At 32.4% G+C, this 18,942-nt stretch overlaps 1 pseudogene; it reads left to right on the top strand.

The window, feature by feature from the left end:
• Positions 1 to 4,024: 4,024 nt before the first annotated feature.
• Positions 4,025 to 5,547, top strand: LOC146900458 (glucan endo-1,3-beta-D-glucosidase-like; annotated as a pseudogene).
• Positions 5,548 to 18,942: the final 13,395 nt, after the last annotated feature.

Below are 18,942 nucleotides of genomic sequence, written 5' to 3'. Positions count from 1 at the left end.
ATTCTTATATTACAACGGTGGAATCTCAATTTTTTACAACAACTAAAATAAGAACTCGCCCATATGGCAGAGACAAAAAGCACCTTCCACCGATATATCAATTAAATAAAAAAATTCATATGAATTTTTTTATTGATAATATTAGATTTTTTACAATAGATCATGTGAAATGTTAACCTAAAACAAAACCCTACCTTGATGGGAGTGTTAGAGTAAAAAATAATGAAAGTTTGATGTCGGAAGGAGGAAGAAGAAGGAGCAGAATTCGGTAGAGTTGTTAAGTGTCTTCCTCTATTTATTTTTTATTTTTATTTAAAAAAATAAAAATTTTGGTTAAAATCGGTCAAATATGTATGTGGGACTACTTAGTGCAAAATGGAGAAGTTGAGGGGTCCAAATCGCTCATTTTAAAGTTGAGGAACCAAAATTGCATAATTGTGAAACTTAACGGGTAAAAAATGCAATTAAAATTTTAATCTATCACAAAACCCTACCCTAGTAAAGTCCTTATAAATACATACATGAGTTCACTTTCACAATATGCCGACGACACTCTCCCAAACGACAATCCTCAGGTTTCTATCACCTTCATCGTAATCTTGTATTTGCACGAAGCAGTAAGTCAGATCTTTCAGGATCATCCTTCTCCTTCATGGTAGTTTTGTATTTCCATGTTTGCGCTTGTTTACTTCTTTGATTGAATTGAATATGATAATATTTTCGACAGGGTAGATCTATTGGAATTTTATTCTACTCAAATAAATATCATTTACATGTAAAGTTTTAGGTGATTGATCTTACTTTGTTATTTATTGTAATTGTCGTAGTTGGGATCGCTTTTCTTGTTTAATCTGTGTTGTTTTGTGTCCATCAGATCCGCGAGAGAAGCAAAAAACTAACTCATGGGTCATCATTCTATACCTGATCAGATGAGGACCATTAACTTTTTCTTAAATTTGTTCATCTTCTTTATTGTGCTTTGCTGTATCAATCTCGTTGGCAATGCTCAATATAAATATCTAACGAGTGTGATTTCTTTGATTAAACAAAAGAGTGAAGGTATGTTAATGCATTGAACATGAGTGTTGATAAAACTATTATATTTACCAATTTGTTTTCTCGGAATATTATTTTCTCACTTATTATTTAATGATTAACATTTTTGTATCCATGTTGCAGAAGAAGAAGCTTTCAATGAGACCATTATAAAGACACAGGAGATGGGACTGTCTGCATAAAATTATCCTTCCAAAATTCGAAATCCCTTAACCCGAATAAAGATATAATTCCATTGCTCCTTACCGAAATGCATCACATCATATGTTTTGCAACTGTGAGAAGGAGATGCGGATCACAAAGCCAGATAGTGAATTTGCATGCCTGCAAACTAGGGCTTCAGTTGCCTCCTCCTCATACTCGAACTGAACCAAAGCCTGCTTTTTTCCCTTCATCTCAAATACTTTGTAGTTGACAACGAGTTCATGCTCCTGCAGAAGACTTGCAATATCCTCTTCAATAATGTGTTCTGGGAGGGTAGACATGTGGATGATCTTTGTTGGCGAGCAGCAATACCGATAGTTTCTCACAACTCTGTGATTGAATTGGTTGAGACTTGAGTTCATGTACTCATGTGTGTCAGCACCTGGAGTTATGTTGGGATGCTTGGAGAAGTTCACCTCCAAATGCTTTCCAAACAACATGGCATCCTTTAGAAAGTTCACCTGGAATTATTTATGTCAATTTGATTTGCACCCAATGATCTTGCACACAATCAATTGGATCCTTCTCTTAAAGACAAAGCTTCTTCTGATGAAGGTTCCATATATAAATACAATCAATTATTGTTAGTGTTGGTTTCTTGTAATGTGAATTTGAACACAAGAATAATGTAAATTTAAATTTCATTAAAGGATATGTTTTTCTACGACTGACCATAAAATGTTGTGGCAAAAATGCTTGGTTCTTTAACCTTATAGTTAAACAATTGATTATGGTATACGCCTAAAGAAAAAACTATATTGTGATCGATCAATCTCTTAAATAGATCTGAGTCATCTTTGATGAATGGTCTTTGTAAAGATTGACTTATGACCCAAGCTGATAAAACTATTATTTGTGCAAATTTTCTTTGCTTAGCGTATCATTTTCTCACTTACTTATTGATTAATATTGAACTATGCATGTTTCAAAAGAAGAAGTCACCAACAAGCAACAAATCAAGAAGGACTTATATCATAGCGATATTGCACACAGTGAAGTGGATCATTCTCCTAAAGACAAAGTTTCTCCTGATGTAGATTAGCTTTATACGTCGATCATTTTCTATCATTGTTTTATTTCTTATAATGTGAATTTGAACACAAAAATAATATAAACATAAATTTCATTGACATAAATGTTTTGTTCTTTAACCATTTAGTTAAAGATTTGACTATGGTTTATGCATTTAGAAATTTAAATGTTTAGGATGGATTAATCTCAATCATCTCATATGAGTTGTCTTTGTAAAGGTCAACTTAAGACCCAAGCTAATAAAACTATTATTTTTACCATTTTTTTTTTTTGCTCAGAATGTTATTTGCTCACTCATTTAATGAATAATATTGATGTATACATGTTGTAAAAGAAGAAGTCACTAGTAAGAAGAAAAAAAAGAAGGGCCTATTGTATAGTAACCTTGTAAAAAATCAATTGGATCCTTCTCTTAAAGACAAAGGCTTTGTTGATGAAGGTTATAAGCTCTGTAAATACGATCAATTAATTACTATTGGTGTTTGTTTCTTGTAATGTGAATTCGAACACAAAAATAATGTAAGCATAAATTTCATTAACTGAAATGTTTACATATACAGCTGGAAACAACATCGTGCAGAGCAAATGCTTGGTTCTTAATTTATTTATTTCATAACAATACATATTTATAATTTCATTTAGGTAAAATTCTAAAGGATTGGTCTATGTGAGCTTAACTCAGTTAGTAAGAGACAGTGCATGTATGCAAAAGCCGATGTCGAACCCCAGACATCCTACTTATTCACCTTAAAAGGTGGATTTCTAGCCAATAGGATAGTTGACAAAAAAAAAAGTCTAAACGAAAGTTTTTATGGGGGTGTATTCGATTAAGGTTTTAAGAGATTTTAAAAGATTTTTTTATCATCAAAAAAATCTTGTGGTATTCAAACAAGACTCTTTGCAATTTAAAATTAAAAAGTCTTTGTTGTATTCAATCAAGACCCTTTGTCATTTAAAACAAGTCTTGTGGTATTCAATCAAGACTCTTCATCACTTGAAAAATCCTGTCATATTCAAAATCATTCAAATTTCGAAGGATTGTTTAATAAAATGGATTTTGATAGATTTTGTAGGATTTTCTAATGAAATTTTAGCATTAAAAATCTTTTATGAAAACATGAGATTTCTTACGATTGTTTTTTCTTCTAAGATCTCTCTCTTAAAAAAAAATAAAAAATAAAAAAGTATGTATTGAGAATATTGTGTAAAATATTGTGTTATAATCATTTCTTTTCAATGAGTCCTTAAAATTCATAAACTATTTTGAAATCTTATAATATTCATAGAATCATTTCACATCAAAATCTTATGATGTAACTCCATCCATTGAAATCCAAATTGTAAATATTAACGGTTTTTTAAAATCATCAAAATCATGCAAATTCTTTTAAAATCCTCATGCTTTTTTTAAACAAAACTTGTGAATTGAAATATTTGAAGCATGAAGTAACATTTCAAATACACCAACTCAATCGTTAAGTATAAAAAATTCAGTTTTCAAAATCTTGAAGCATACTAGTAGTCCATAGGGACAGCTACGCAGACCATGTTTCTCATTGAACCTATACACTTTTAATCCCAACCTTTCACATTCAATTCCTTGCAGCTTCACTCGTAACAATCCCTCGAAACATTACAAAAACTCCATCTTAACATTACCATCTTAAACAACATTTTAGCCATTCAAAATCATAAATACCACTTTCACTCATATCAGTTCCAACATACTACAATGTCTACTAACAACAAAAACAACACTCATTTTCTATTCCCACAAGCCAATTCCACTGTCCTCCCTGACCCCTCCAAATTCTTCTCATCAAATTTGCTATCCACACCCTTCCTTACAAACTCTTTCTTCCAAAACTTTGTTCTCAATAATGGTGACCAACCTGAGTACATTCATCCATATCTCATCAAATCTTCAAACTCATCACTCTCTGTTTCCTATCCAAATCGTTCTTCCAACTCTAAAGTTATATCTCAAGTGTTCAAACCTGATCTTACCATCACTTCCTCAAAAAAAGAAAAAGGTTTAAATGGAAAACATGTAATCTCTTCCTATAGTGATCTCAGTGTCACCCTAGACATTTCTTCAACCGACATGACTTTCTTTCTTGGCTTTGATAGCTGAAGAAATTTTTTTCTATGATGTGATTCCAAAGGTTAAGGTTAAGAAGTATTTGAAGGAGATGATTGAGCCTTGGCTTGATGGAACTTTCAAAGGTAATGGATTTCTCTATGATAAAAAATGGGAGGGATAATTACAAAACAAGGCTCTACTGATTCAAATGCTGAGTATGGTTTTGGAATTTATAATAATCATCATTGTACATTAGGATATTTTGTTTATGCAATTGTTGTGCTTGCTAAGATTGATCCAGCTTGGGGTAGGAAGTATAAGGCTCAAGCATATTCATTATTGGAAGATTTTATGAATTTGAGCACGAGTTTGAACTCGAATTATGCGCGTTTGAGGTGTTTTGATCTTTTCAAGTTGCACTCATGGGCCGGAGGGGTAACCGAGTTTGCAGATGGAAGTAATCAAATGGCAAGTAGTGAAGCTGTAAATGCATACTATGCTGCAGCATTGATGGGAATTGCTTATGGTGATGCTCAAATTGTGTCCGTTGGATCAACACTTGAATCATTGGAAATTTGTGCAGCGAAAATGTGGTGGCATGTTAAAAAGGATGGGAAGCTCTATGAAAAAGATTTTACAAAGGAGAATAGGATCATGGGAGTTTTGTGGTCTAACAAGAGAGACAGTGGATTGTGGTTTGCTCCGGCTGAATGGAGAGAAGCAAGGCTTGGTGTTCAAGTTTTACCCTTGTCGCCTATTTCTGAAGTTTTGTTTTCTGATGTAAAGTATGTGAAGGAACTAGTTCAATGGACATTACCTGCCTTAAAAGGGAAGGTATTGGTCAGCAAATGAAGGGATTTGTGTTTGCCTTGCAGGGAATTTATGCCAATGAAGTTGCATTGAAGAATATAAAAAGCCTAAAGGGGTTTGAAGATGGAAATTCAATGACTAATCTTCTGTGGTGGATTTATAGTAGAGGTTGAAGTGTTGAAACATTGAAAGGTTTATGATATTTTGAAAGTAATCAAGAACCATCCATCTTTCTATGACTTCAGTTTAATGTATTTTCTGTTGGAATTCCCTGTTTTATTCTTATTTGAGAGCTTTGTATTCAATTACTAGTGTTTTTGTGTAGCAGGATTGCGATTTGGAACGAGTAATAGTAATACTATTTTGAAGGAGTGGTGCACTTCATAAATTAACTTCTAAATGGTTTAAATGAAGTGACTTTTCTAAAAGAAATAGAAAATGCTATTTATGTTCTCTGTTTCTATTCATTTGCAATTTGGGGAAATTTCAAAATGATCAAGTCCTAGGTTCAAGAATTCTGAAGTGTAGTTAGTGACAGAAAATGAACAAACCAAGCTTCATTTTTACTCCAAAAAAAGTTGAGTAACATAAAAATGTAATTTGATCACAACTCAAAAAATAAATAAAATGCAGTTCAATTTAAGCGCAGATATTATGTTTGAATAAGTAAGGTTAGGGTCGAGTTGGGATCCTCTCCAGCTACCAAAATTTTCTTGTCATTGGAGATGATCTCAAGCTCCAAGAGTCTAACATTGGAGGTCACCGGCAATCACCATATTGAAGAATATGTTTTGTGATCAGTGATCGCCTGTACGTTTCCTAGAACCATCGTAAGCACCAATAGGTACCAAATCGAACGCGTCAATTAGAACCAAAGGATACATGGAACTCCAGCAGTATAGAAATAAATTGGGGGGGGGGGGGGGGGTGGGAATCATATCCATGCTACAAAATATGTTTATTGCTCTTAATAAGGCTGAACAAGATCAACATATCAATGATGTTAGTATTCAAAACTGTGATATTTAATTTGAGTATGACTGCATAATTTTTTTAAAATTTCTATCAATAGGCACTCTTCTTTGAATTCTTCATGTCCTTCCTTTCCTGTGATTGCAAATGTTTGTTATTTTCTATGGTTGGAAGTTATAAGGCTTGCAGGGTACAGACAAACTGCAGGACGAATGAAGAATGGAATTATAAAAGACTGAATGTATCATATTATATATGTGTTGTGCAGCAAGTGTGAGTCGGACGTCCCACGTTATTTAAAAAAATTGAGGTTGAGCATTTTGATAGGTGATAAGACCCATAATGTCTTACGGTTTTGGATAAATATGTGGTGTCTAACTCATTTGCGTGATTGCTCTTAGTCCAATGCGTGGATGATCCCCATACTCTCTGGTGACCCAAACTAGCATCAATTCTCATGCAACACAATGATCGAAAACTTATTTATGCAACATTTTGAAGTTACACAACATGTGATACCACACATAATAGAGGAAGAACCAATTAGCTAGTAAAATCAAAAAGGGTTAATATGTCTTTGCACCCTGTAATTTTGCCGAGTTCCGGTTTACCCCCCTGTAAAAAAAAAGTTTAGATTTCAACCCTATAATATGAAGATTCTCCATAAAACACCCATGTAATATGAAGATTCTCCACAAAACACCCCTGACCCCATCCAGACGCTGACGTGGCATGCCACTGTGTAATTATTTTAATTTTTATTTTTTTTAAAACCTGACACGTGTGTAATGGACACTGACGTGACACGTGTAATTATTTTAATTTTTATTTTTTCAAAACCTGACATGTGGGTAATGGTTTAAAAAAGTAATTTTAAAAATATAAAAAAAACTAAAAATTAATTTTCAAAAATTTAATTCACTCTATAAACATAAGAAAAAAATCAATTTTTTTAAAAAAACAAAAAAAATTGGATTATTTTTCAAAAAATAAAAAAATTCAGAAAATATTTTTGTACCAAAACATTCAAAAATTAGCTTATATTATTTTTTTCGAATATTTTTAAAATTTTAATTTAAATTGGATTTTTTTTTAAATTTTTTCAAAAGTTTCAAAATACAGGAAGTTTATGTTTTTTTTTTATTTTTTATATAATTTTTTGGGATATATATATATATATATATATATATATATATATATATATATATATATATATATATATATATATATATATATATATATATATATATATATATAGAAAACAACCCATTTCAGCTCTTTTGGACTGGCTGTTTCTTTTCAAAAAGGCCCTCAATTTTCAATACAAATAACAAATGTAACAAATAGATAAGAATAAATTTAAATATTAAAAAAATTTCCAGATTTTTTAAATATTAAAAAATATCCTCAATTTGGTATAAAATTTTCGAAAAAAAATCTGAATTTTCCTAAATTTGTATCCAGATTTTTAAAAATAAAAATATTTTCCAGATTTTTTTTTGTTGAGAAAATTTAAAAAACTTCTTTTTCGAAAAAAAAATCTGTTTGAAATTTTGAAAAATATATATTTCCAAATTTTCGAAAATAATTTGAATTTTTTTTCGAAATAAAAATTTTGAAATATATATTTCAAAATTTTCGAAAATAATTTTTAAAAATTATGGAAAATTAAAAAATTTTGAAATATATATTTTTCGTAAATTATAAATTTTGGAATTTTCAAAAAATATATATTTCAAAATTTTGGAAAATATTTTTCGTAATAAAAAAAATCCTGAATTGTTTTTTTTTTACAAATTTTTTAATCTTTTTTTAAAAAAATAGGCGCAAATGCCATGTGTACCTTTAAAAAAATGAAAAACAAAATTAATTATACAGTAAGCACGCCACATAATCAGATATGCACAGTCAGCATGCCACTCAGCTCGCCACGTCAGCAATTATGCACAGTCACATGGGTCAGGGGCTAAAATCAAAGAATTTTATTTTACAGGGTTGGAATCTAAACTTTTTTTTTACAGGGGGTAAACCAAACTCGCCCAAATTGCAAGGGGTAAAGACTAGGGGTGGGAACAGGTCAGGCCGTCCGACAGGGGCCTATGGCCTAGCCTATTTAAAGCCTAGCTCGGCCTAGCTCGTTTATTAACAAGGCCAGGCTCAAGCTTTTTATAAAGCCTATTTAATTAAATAGGCCAGGCTAAGGCTTACAAAAAAGCCTATTAAGCCCGTCGGGCCGGCCTATTAAGCTTTTTATGTATAATATATCTTCCATTATTGATATCGTTGAAGTTTTTTTCTCATAAACTCAAGCCTTCATATGATTGGTTATTTAGTAGTAGATATATTGGTGTGATTAGACCTTTGTAAGATTTCATTATTTAGTAGCACATATATTCATGTGCTTTAGGCCTTCGTAAATTTTGGCCTATTTAGTAGTAGGCTTACATGTGTTGCTAGACTTTAGTGTAAAATAGGCTTTTAAATAGGCTTTCGGGCTTCATCAGGCCTTTAAATAGGCTAGGCCAGGCCTCGAAATTGAGCCTATGACGGGTAATAGGCCAGGCTCAGGCCAATAATTTTTGAAGTAGGCCAGGCTTGGGCCTTACAAAGCCCGGCCCGGCCTAGCCTATTTCCACCCCTAGTAAAGACATATTAACCTAATTAGAAAATAAAACTAAGTACATTTTATAATATTTTGTTGTGGCCCTTGTGGGCTTAGGGAAATGAAATAGACCCAAGAAAATATATAAGAGCATAGGACTTTGAATCAACTCAGATATGCAGAAAATTGTTTTTTTGACAATGAATACTTCCTATTGACATAAGTAAATGACGCTTTTACCCCCAGCGGTTGTTAACTACCGCTGGGATATGCGCCGGCTGTTAACAACCGCTGGCTTCCAGCGGCAGTTAACTACTGTTGTATTCGTGATATATTCAAGGCAGTAGCCATAATCCAGACACTCACTCTATCATCACCATCACCATTTTTTCTCTCAAAATTTCACTCTCTCTCTATAAAAAAACTCTACCAAATCATCCAAAATTTCTTCCACTAAATCACAAGTAAGTTATCACTTATGCTATTGTCATACATTTTAGTTAGTATATGTGTTTATATGTTTATAATTTTAGTTGTTGTTTAATTATTAAATTTTGAATATTTGTTTTTAATATAGTTATGTTGTAGATCTGAAATGATATTAACATATATTATGAATACCTGTTATAATGAAGTTATATTGCTTAAATTTATAATTTTTTTTCGAATTTTATAAATTTTTTAGGGTTTGAATATTTGTTTTTAATATAGTTATGTTGTAGATCCAAAATGCTATTAACATATATTATGAATACCTGTTATAATGAAGTTATATTAATTGAATTTATAATTTTTTTTTCGAATTTTATAAATTTTTTAGGGTTTGTTTAGGATTTTTAGGGTTTATGTCAAATTTTCACTACAAGTGTTTGAATGAGTTTTTCATTGATTATTATTTTTAATTTCTATGTGTGTAGATTTGAAACAATGGCCGGGTGGATCGACGTTCATGCAGAATTCAACGGCGGAGAACCTCAGAGGTTGAAGGTTCGGTGCCTTGGTGTAACGTTAAGAGGTCTCAAGGATCAACTGAATGAATTCAACCAAGGAGTCAACCCCAGAGACACAAGGAGGGTGGAACACGTTCGGTATAAACATCCAAAGCTCGATGAGGGGAGGGTATCATTCACTTGGGTGGAGTTAAAGAACGACGAAAACGTGACGACCATGTTTTGGGAGCACATCATGTTCCAGTGGATCGATATGCGGGTGACGTTGCTGAGATCAACTGAAGATATCATCAACAACTTGATTCCGCTAGATGATCGTCATTAGTTAGGGTAAGGTGCATTCCAACTACAACAATTGGCTTACCTCTGAAATGGGGTAATTCAAACTCGCCAAACGGCGATGACTCAAGCATTTCGCTCAGCGTTCATGTTTTTCCTTTGAAAAGATTACATTTTTGTTTGGCTGGTTTAGATGAAGGTATTAAGTGTCAAGGAATGGACCTCATTTCGTTCGCACTTGAATACCATCATCTAAATCAAGCCTAACAAAAATTTATTCTTTTCAAAGGAAAGCATGAATGTCGAGCGAAATGCTTGAGTCCTGTTGTTTGGCTAGTTTGAACTTACCCCATTTCAGAGGTAAGACAATTGTTGTAGTTGGAATGCACATTCCAACTGCAACAATTGTCTTACACTGGATGGGGTAATTCAAACTTGTTAATCGGCATGACACCAACATTCAATGAGCATCTTGAACGATGGTATTCAATTGTCAAGGAATGGACCTCATTTCGTTGGCACTTGAATACCATCATTCAAGATGCTGATCGTATGCTGGAGTCCTGCTGCTTAGCAAGTTTGAATTTGCCTCATTCAGTGGTAAGATAATTGTTGCAGTTGTAAGGTACATTCCGGAATGTAATGTAATGTAATGTAATGTGATAATTATCTTATTTATTCACTTTTCGAATTTATTTATTCATTACGGAATTTTAATTATTTGAATTCACGTTAGATTTAATTAGTTTTTATTCAAATATGCAATTTTAATTATTTGAATTCACGTTAAATTTAATTAGTTTTTATTAGAATACGAAATTTTAATTATTTGAATTCATGTTAGATTTAATAAGGTTTTATTCAAATTCACGTTAGATTTCTTTAATACACATTTTTTATTTGAATTTTTGTATTTCATATAAATAAATGCAAATAAAAACTAAAATAAAGGAACACAAGTAATATATATAAAATCACATTTTATTAATATAATAATACATTTACAATGGGGTAAAACTAAACATGCTTCGTCGTACATTTATTCCTTAATAGGTGGAGTCATCTTCGTCGTACATTGACTGTGGATGAGCCTGAGAAATACCAGACTCACTTTAGTGAGTACATTAAGAAAGGTATCGAAGCAGATGTCCTTGAGGAGCTTTACAAGAAGGTTCATGCTGCAATTCGTGTTGTTCCTCACATTTGCACTCTTGTTGTTTAATAATACATTTAACTACCGCTTGGGTTAAAACAAAGGAAAAAAAACCACAAACCATAAACCCTAAACCCTAAATCCTGGGGTAAAACCAATTCAAAGAGGCTTATTTCAATGAAAGGCGAATGATGACAAACATGATGACAAACAAACATTTTGTAGAAGAAAGAGTAAAGAGGAGAGAATGATAGGAAATGAGAGTAAGGAGGAGAGAATGTGAGGGTTTTTATAGGGGAAAAATGTAGAAAAAATAGGTTGAATGTTGAAAAAAAAGGTTGAATGAATGATGGAAAAAGAGGTTGAATGATGGAAAAAGAGGTTGAATGTAGAAAAAATAGGTTGAATGTTGAAAAATGTTGAAAGAAAATAGGTTGAATGTGGAAAAAATGTGTTGAATGAATGAAGAAAAAGAGGTTGAATGATGAGAAGGACGGTGCATCCTAGAACGCACGTAGCGGCTGGAAGCCAACGGTTGTTAACAGCCGGCACATACCCCAACGGTTGTTAACAGCCGCTGGGGATAAAAGCATCATTTACTTGTGTCAATAGGAAGTATTCATTGTCAAAAAAAGCAATTTTCCTACATGCAACCTTTCAATCTTCCATTCAATTAAGTCATCTCATTAAATTACTAGTCCCTATGATCCTAAAAAAACAAAAGCAACCAACCAATAAATAGTCAAAGGGTATCTTTATATCCATCACCATTCACCACCTTAAACCATTCAATGCATCCCTTTTAATCTCAACCTTCCTATATTCCGTTCCTTCTAATCTCAATCATCACAAAACCATCTAATAAATATCACACAAAACCCAAACCCTGCAGCTTCTAAACCTTAACTAGCTAATATATAGTCCATCAAATTCCAATACAAGTAACACAAACAGTCACAATGAAGGTGAGAAATCTCCATCACCACAACCATTATTAACTAATAGTTAAACAAAACTATAATAACTAAAAAATACAACTCAACGTGTCACATCATCAGTTTTACATAGTCAGATGTCCCGAGGGACTAAAACTAGGCGAATCTTATATTACAAGGGTGGAATCTCAATTTTTTTTACAAGGACTAAAACTAGAACTCGGCCTTATGGCAGGAATGAAAAACACCTTCAACCCGTATAACAATTAAATAAAAAATTTCATGTGATTTTTTGTATTGAAAATATTAGTTTTTTTTTTCTTTCCAATAGAGCATGTGAAATATTAACCTAAAACAACGCCTGACCCAGATGAGAGTGTGAGAGTGAAAATGAATGGAAATTTGATGTCTATTAGGAAGGAGGAGGATTGGGTGGAATTGTGAAGTGATTTACTCAATTGATTCTTTGATTTTTTTTTTTTAAATTTCATTTTTGGTTAAAATCGGTCAAAATATGCATAGGGACTATTTAATGTAAAATGGAGAAGTTGAGGGATCCAAATCGCTCATTTTAAATTTGGGGAACCAAAATTGTACAATTGTGATACCCAAGGGGTAAAAAATACAAATAAATTTTTGATCTAACACCAAACCCTACCCTAGTAAAATCTTTATAAATACGTACACGAGTTCACTTTCACAATATCCCGACGGCGCTCTCCCAAACGACAATCCTCATATTTTTCTACCACCTTCATCATAATCTTGTATTTGTACTGATCCAATAAGTCAGATCTTTCAGGATCATCTTTCTCCTTCATGGTAATCTTGTATTTCCATGTTCGTGTTTGTTTAGTTGTTTGATTGAATTGAATATGATGATATTTTCGAGAGGGTAGATCTATTGAATTTTACTCTACTCAAGTAAATACTATTTACATGTAAAATTTTAGGTGACAGATCTTTGTTATTTATTGTAATTGTCGTAGTTTGGATCACTTCTCCTTTTTAATCTTGTGTTGTTTTGTGTACATCAGATTCACGATAGAAGCAAAAAACTTACTCATGGGTCATCATTCGATACCTGATCAAGCGGAGACCATTAATTTTGTCTTATATTTGTTCATCTTCTTTGTTGTGCTTTGCTGTATCAATTTTATTGGCAATGCTCAACATAAATCTTCGACGAGTGTGATTTCTTTGATTAAATACTGGTAAGATGATACACACAAACTGTCTCTAATTGTATTATAATTTATTTTGAACTTGTTGATTTTATTTTGATGAGGTCATTCAATTTAATTTTTAGAATTTCTCTTGCAGGATTTTTCTTGATAGTGCATTTCCACCACCTAGCATTTGGATTGACACTGAATTCTTCTTAATCCATTTGCTCATGGACCAAGAGAAAAGCTGTTGTGTTTATTCAGTTGAGGAGAAAAAACTATACCAGTGATGTACTTGTGGTGACCCTTTAGTTTGATTATAAGTTTATTGTGCTTAAAATACTAATCTCCGCATCTTCCCTTCCGATCGCAACAATGTTATTGTCTACAGGGTTAAACACATGGAATGTTGCAGCTGGTGGAGGTAGCAAAAATTCAGACAATGCGTCAAATGTCACCATGTTGAATAATGAAACTATTCCTCCACTTGAAGACATGGCATATGAATCATTCCTCCGAGCTTCCAATTCCAGCCTAACTATTTCACGATCGTTCGATACTTTCTCCAGATACTCATGTTCAACCAGCCGCATCTTGCTGTTTTCCTCATTAAAAGCTTCACACACATTTTTCTTCTCCAATTTCCTTGCATTAAACTTATTAAACACTTGACATAGAACAAATGTATTAAATATCAATGTGTCATTTACGTCACACCAAAATTATTGTCACCTTTGAAATGAAAAGTCAACATAATTGATATTTGATAGTAGTACAAGGCTTGTGACATAAGATTCCTCCACGTAATGCTAGTAATAAGAGGCTTTATTCTACCAACTTTTTTTTTTATCCATTAGTTCCTTATTATTAGGTTTTTCAGTTGCAAGAGCCAAAGCACATGCATCCATAATCAAATTCACCCATAATAATCGAACTGATATTAATGGTGCTTCACTTGCTGAAATTGCCGCTACGAAATTGATAACAAGTGCTGCCACATTCACTGTTAATTGAAATTGAATGAATATTTGAATTTTATTGTAAACACATCTTCCCCAATACAGCCAGTGATCCTTGAATTCTCCAAACACTGCGACATAAATCAACATAACCACCCAGGGTCTCAATTCTATTCTTTTCATCTACTCTTGAAGGTCGGTGATCAGATGTTAGTGCCTTATCAACCCCTCCTCTACTAATAACAGTACGACAATCACCGGCGTTAGACACAACTAAGTTACCATTCCTAATCAATGTTGTTACACAACAAGAGCCACCATGGAGATCTTTTTTCATGAAATTAGAATCAATATTGAGGTAACCACATTTCACTGCCTCCTTAACACCGCTCATGATAACTTCGTCCAAGATGTTGTTTTCTAAGTTATTTGCCGCAAATTCAGCAGCTTTTGCACCTCCATGGCCATCAAATACTCCAAAAATAAACATCATACTCATCATCAATGTCAACTGCCTCATTCTTCTTTTCCATATCAGCATCATGCGGTAATTTCCCACCTCCATGGATGAAGATTGAACAAGGTTCAAACAGAGAAAAATTCAACAAAATCAACAAAAAACAGAGAAGAATCAAGAAGGAAACAACAATTGAACGCAGAATTTGCAATTCAATGAAGTAGAATCGCGAAGAAAAGAATCATGAATGAAGAATTCATGAACAACAAGGAAGAGAAAAGGTGCAACGGAAAACGGTTACAAGATCATAACAAACTTTCCCAAAGAGGGAGAAAAAGTTCATGATACCATATTAGGAAAATAGAATGATTATTCTCATTGATCTAAAATGAAGGTTACAATGCATATATATACAAAAAGAGAGTGCATGGTAACTAAACCTATGCCAGCAACTAGCTTAGTGAAACTTAAACTATGGTTGCTTGAGCTGCAAGGAATCTGTTTTTATAGCATGCTTCTCTTCTTTCTCTATATTCTGTGATATCCAAGATCCTTACTTATCTGCTCCTTCATATCCTCATCATAACGACCCTTCACCGGCGACGAGAGCTGCTTCCTCTCAAAATTCCCCCCTTGTGAAAATAGGTTCCGGAAACCATCAGAAATTGAGAAAACTCTACAATATTATTGAATGAATAAAAGTTGCCTCTTAAGCTGCAAATGTTAAGTTTAAAATAAAAGTACTATATAAATACTATGGAAACCCTCCTACATTAATTAGACTTTCTGTTTGTTTTTGCAATATCTATTACAATTTTGATATATTTAACCATTTATGACATCATCAATGAAGTGGAACTTGCATACAATGAAGTGGACCTTTCTCCTAAAGACAAAGTTTCTACTGATGAAGGTTAGCTTTATTATGTCGATAATTTTTTGTTAGTGTTTTGTTTCATATAATGTGAGTTTAACACAAAAATAATGCAAACATAAATTTTATTAATAGGTAAGTTTTCATATGATTAACTATAACATGATGTGGGCCAAATGTTTGGTTCTTTAACCATTTAGTTAAAGATTTGATTGTGGTCTATGCATATACAAAATCAAATGTTGGGATGGATCAACCTCTTAAATAGATCTCAATCACCTCATATAATCAGTCTTTGTAAAGGCCGACTTAAGACCCAAGCTAATAAAACAATTATTTTACCAATTTTTTTCCTTTACAGAATGTCATTTTCTCACTTATTTAAAGATTTATTATTGTTGGATGCATGTTGCAGAAGAAGAAGTCACAAGGAAAAAAGAAAGAAGGACTTATTGCCTAGTGATTATTCACAAACTCAATTGAATCATACTGATGAAGGTTAGCTTTATACATACGACCAATTATTGTTAGTGTTTGTTTCATGTAATGTGAATTTGAATACAAAAATAATGTAAACATAAATTTCATTAACGTATATGTTTTCATACGAAAAACTATAAACTGATGTGGCACAAACTCTTGGTTCATTAACCATTTAGTTATAGATTTAATTGTGGTATATATATATAGAAAAAAACTATAATATGATGGGTCAATCTCTAAAATAGATCTCAATCATCTCTGATGATTAGTCTTTGTAAAGGTTGACTTAAAACCAAGCTGATAAAACTATTTTTTGTGTCGATTTGTTTTGCTCAGAGTGTCATTTTCTTACTTATTTATTGATTAATATTCGTGTATGCATGTTGCAGAAGAAGAAGAAGTCACTAGCAAGGAACAAAGCAAGAAGGATTTATTGCATAGTGATCTTGCACACAATAAAGTTGATCTTTCTCTTGAAGACAAAGTTTCTGCTGATGAAGGTTAACTTTATATTTCGATCAATTATGTTTTTATTCTCTCTCTTCATTTTTCTCTTTCCATTGTTTTTGACCAATAGGAAGAGAGGAAAAAGAAGTTGTCATGATAGTTGTTAAAAATGGTTGTTCAAATATCACTACTCTTTTTTTTTTTTCTTTTAATTTCAAGGTAGGTCTAGTACCCATGAAGTATCTAGTGTTGTCGACTGGGGAAAACCATCGAATGCGTAGATTTTATATTTATTAATTAAACTGACACTATAACCATTTCATATTCGTCTCTAAAGAGATCTGAACTCTGTACTTAGAGCTTCTTATACTAGGGTTTTACCATTGAGCTATTACCTTAAGTGTATGTATTTTTACGAAGGTGGTTCATAGGGGATAAAGCTAGATTTTAGGTGGTGTGCTCACAAATCTGTTCATAGTACACGTTGTTAGTATATACATTTGTTTGTGGATCACGTCCATAGTTCGTAAATGTTGTCGTTTTGCGACTTTTTTTGCAGGTGTCAGATTCAACATCGAGTTTGTCAAACAAGAGGAGAATATTAGTTTCAATAGGGTTTTTGGTTGGTTTTGTTTTTTACGAGACAGTATATAGTTTTTTTTTTCAAAATACCAACAATTTTGATTATATTAGATGCAACAATTAACTAGGTAACAACTAACTCTAAATACCATTAAGATGAATAAACAAAAGGTTCAACGATTAACCATTAACTCTGGTTACATAATCTGCAACGATTAAGTATAAACAGTGAGAGATCATCCATTGAGAGCGTCTGGGATAGAGATGATGGAAAAGAGACAGTCGAGATAAAATTTAGTTTTTGTCAATGAATTTAAAATGATTATACTGTACATACAGTATAAAGTTAATTGAAAAGCAAAAAAAAAAAAAAAAACCAGGTTGGGTGTTTTGGTTGAGCGAGTCTATGGGCCAAGTGAAGTGGTGAGTGTTTGGGTTGGGTGGAGAGTTTGGAGCGAGTTACTAAATTAATACTCTTAATTAAGTGAGTTTGCATTTCGATTTGGTGGGTGGCAAAACAAAAGCAACAAAAAGAAAAACTAAACCGCCCGGTTGAGTGAAAATTTGATCCGACCACATCCAAATGAAACATAGTTTTTTTTTTCTTTCCAATTTTTGTTAGATGTATTTTGTTGGGTTGGTTCGGTTTTAAACATTCCTGCTCATTTTGAATGTTTGATTTGATGGTAACTTTCAATTATTATCATGCTGAGTAAGAGTTTGATGATATCATAAGGTATGGATCAAAGGAGTTGTCGGTGATGGCTGTCCTTTAGATCTGAGTGTATGAGTTAGAAGATTAAGTTGAATGAATTTTTTAGGTATATCTTAATTTTTTTCCTAAATTTGGATTGGAGTGATGAAAATTTGGATGAAGAAATTGATAATTCATTAAATTTATTTAATTATTTTTATAAACAATTGCTAACTAAGATGTATTTTTATTTTGTTATTGGTCTAGAGGCCAATACACACTCAAATAAACACATGAGGGGAAAATGTGGTGACCCAAGTTCGAATTTGGGATTTGCATAAAATACCCTCCTAGTTAACTCATAGTTAACAAAGCTATAATTAAGAAAGACAATTTTTTTTTGATGAATCAAGAGCGCAAGAAAGGCACCAAGGAGAATCTAAACATCCCAACTATGTTGGCACCCCATAGCCGCTCCCATCCTTTACCACCTGCTCTAAAATTTTATTAAAAAACGAAAAACTATACAAGAGGGGGGGACTAGGCCCAAACCCTAAAATATAACAACAAAAAACAACTCAATGTGTCACATTATCAATTGTGACAAAAAACAAACTCTAAAATTTCATATGAATTTTTATTAAAAATATTAGATTTTTTATAATAGATAATGGGAAATATTAAGTTAAAACAAAATCCTACCATGATGGGAGTCTTAGAGTGAAAAAGAATGAAAGTTTGATGTCTAGGTGGAAGGAGGAAAAATAAGGAGTATGATTGGGTAGAGTTGTCAAGTGATTTTCTCTATTTACTTTTTATTTTTCTTTTATAAAAATGTTAATTTTGGTTAAAATCGGTTAAAATATGCTTGAGGAACTACTTAGTGCCAAATGGGGAAGTTGAGAGGTTCAAATAGCTCATTTTAAACTTGGATAAGCTAAACTGCATAATTGTGAAACTTAAGGGGTAAAAAATGCAATTAAACTTTTAATCTAACACAAAACCCTACCCTAGTAAAATCCTTATAAATACATACATCAATTCACTTTCACAATATGCCGACGGCGCTCTCCCAAATGACAATCCTCACATTTCCATCACCTTCATCGTAATCTTGTATTTGTACAAAGCAGTAAGTCAGATCTTTTAGGATCATCTTTCTCCTTCATGGTAATCTTGTATTTCCATTTTCACGCTTGTTTAA

This window comes from Medicago sativa, chromosome 8, assembly GCF_051527215.1.
Source record: "Medicago sativa cultivar Bolivia chromosome 8, Bolivia_mono, whole genome shotgun sequence".
In the NCBI taxonomy this organism is placed as follows: Eukaryota; Viridiplantae; Streptophyta; class Magnoliopsida; order Fabales; family Fabaceae; genus Medicago; species Medicago sativa.
This window is presented reverse-complemented; position numbering and strand designations above follow the sequence as displayed.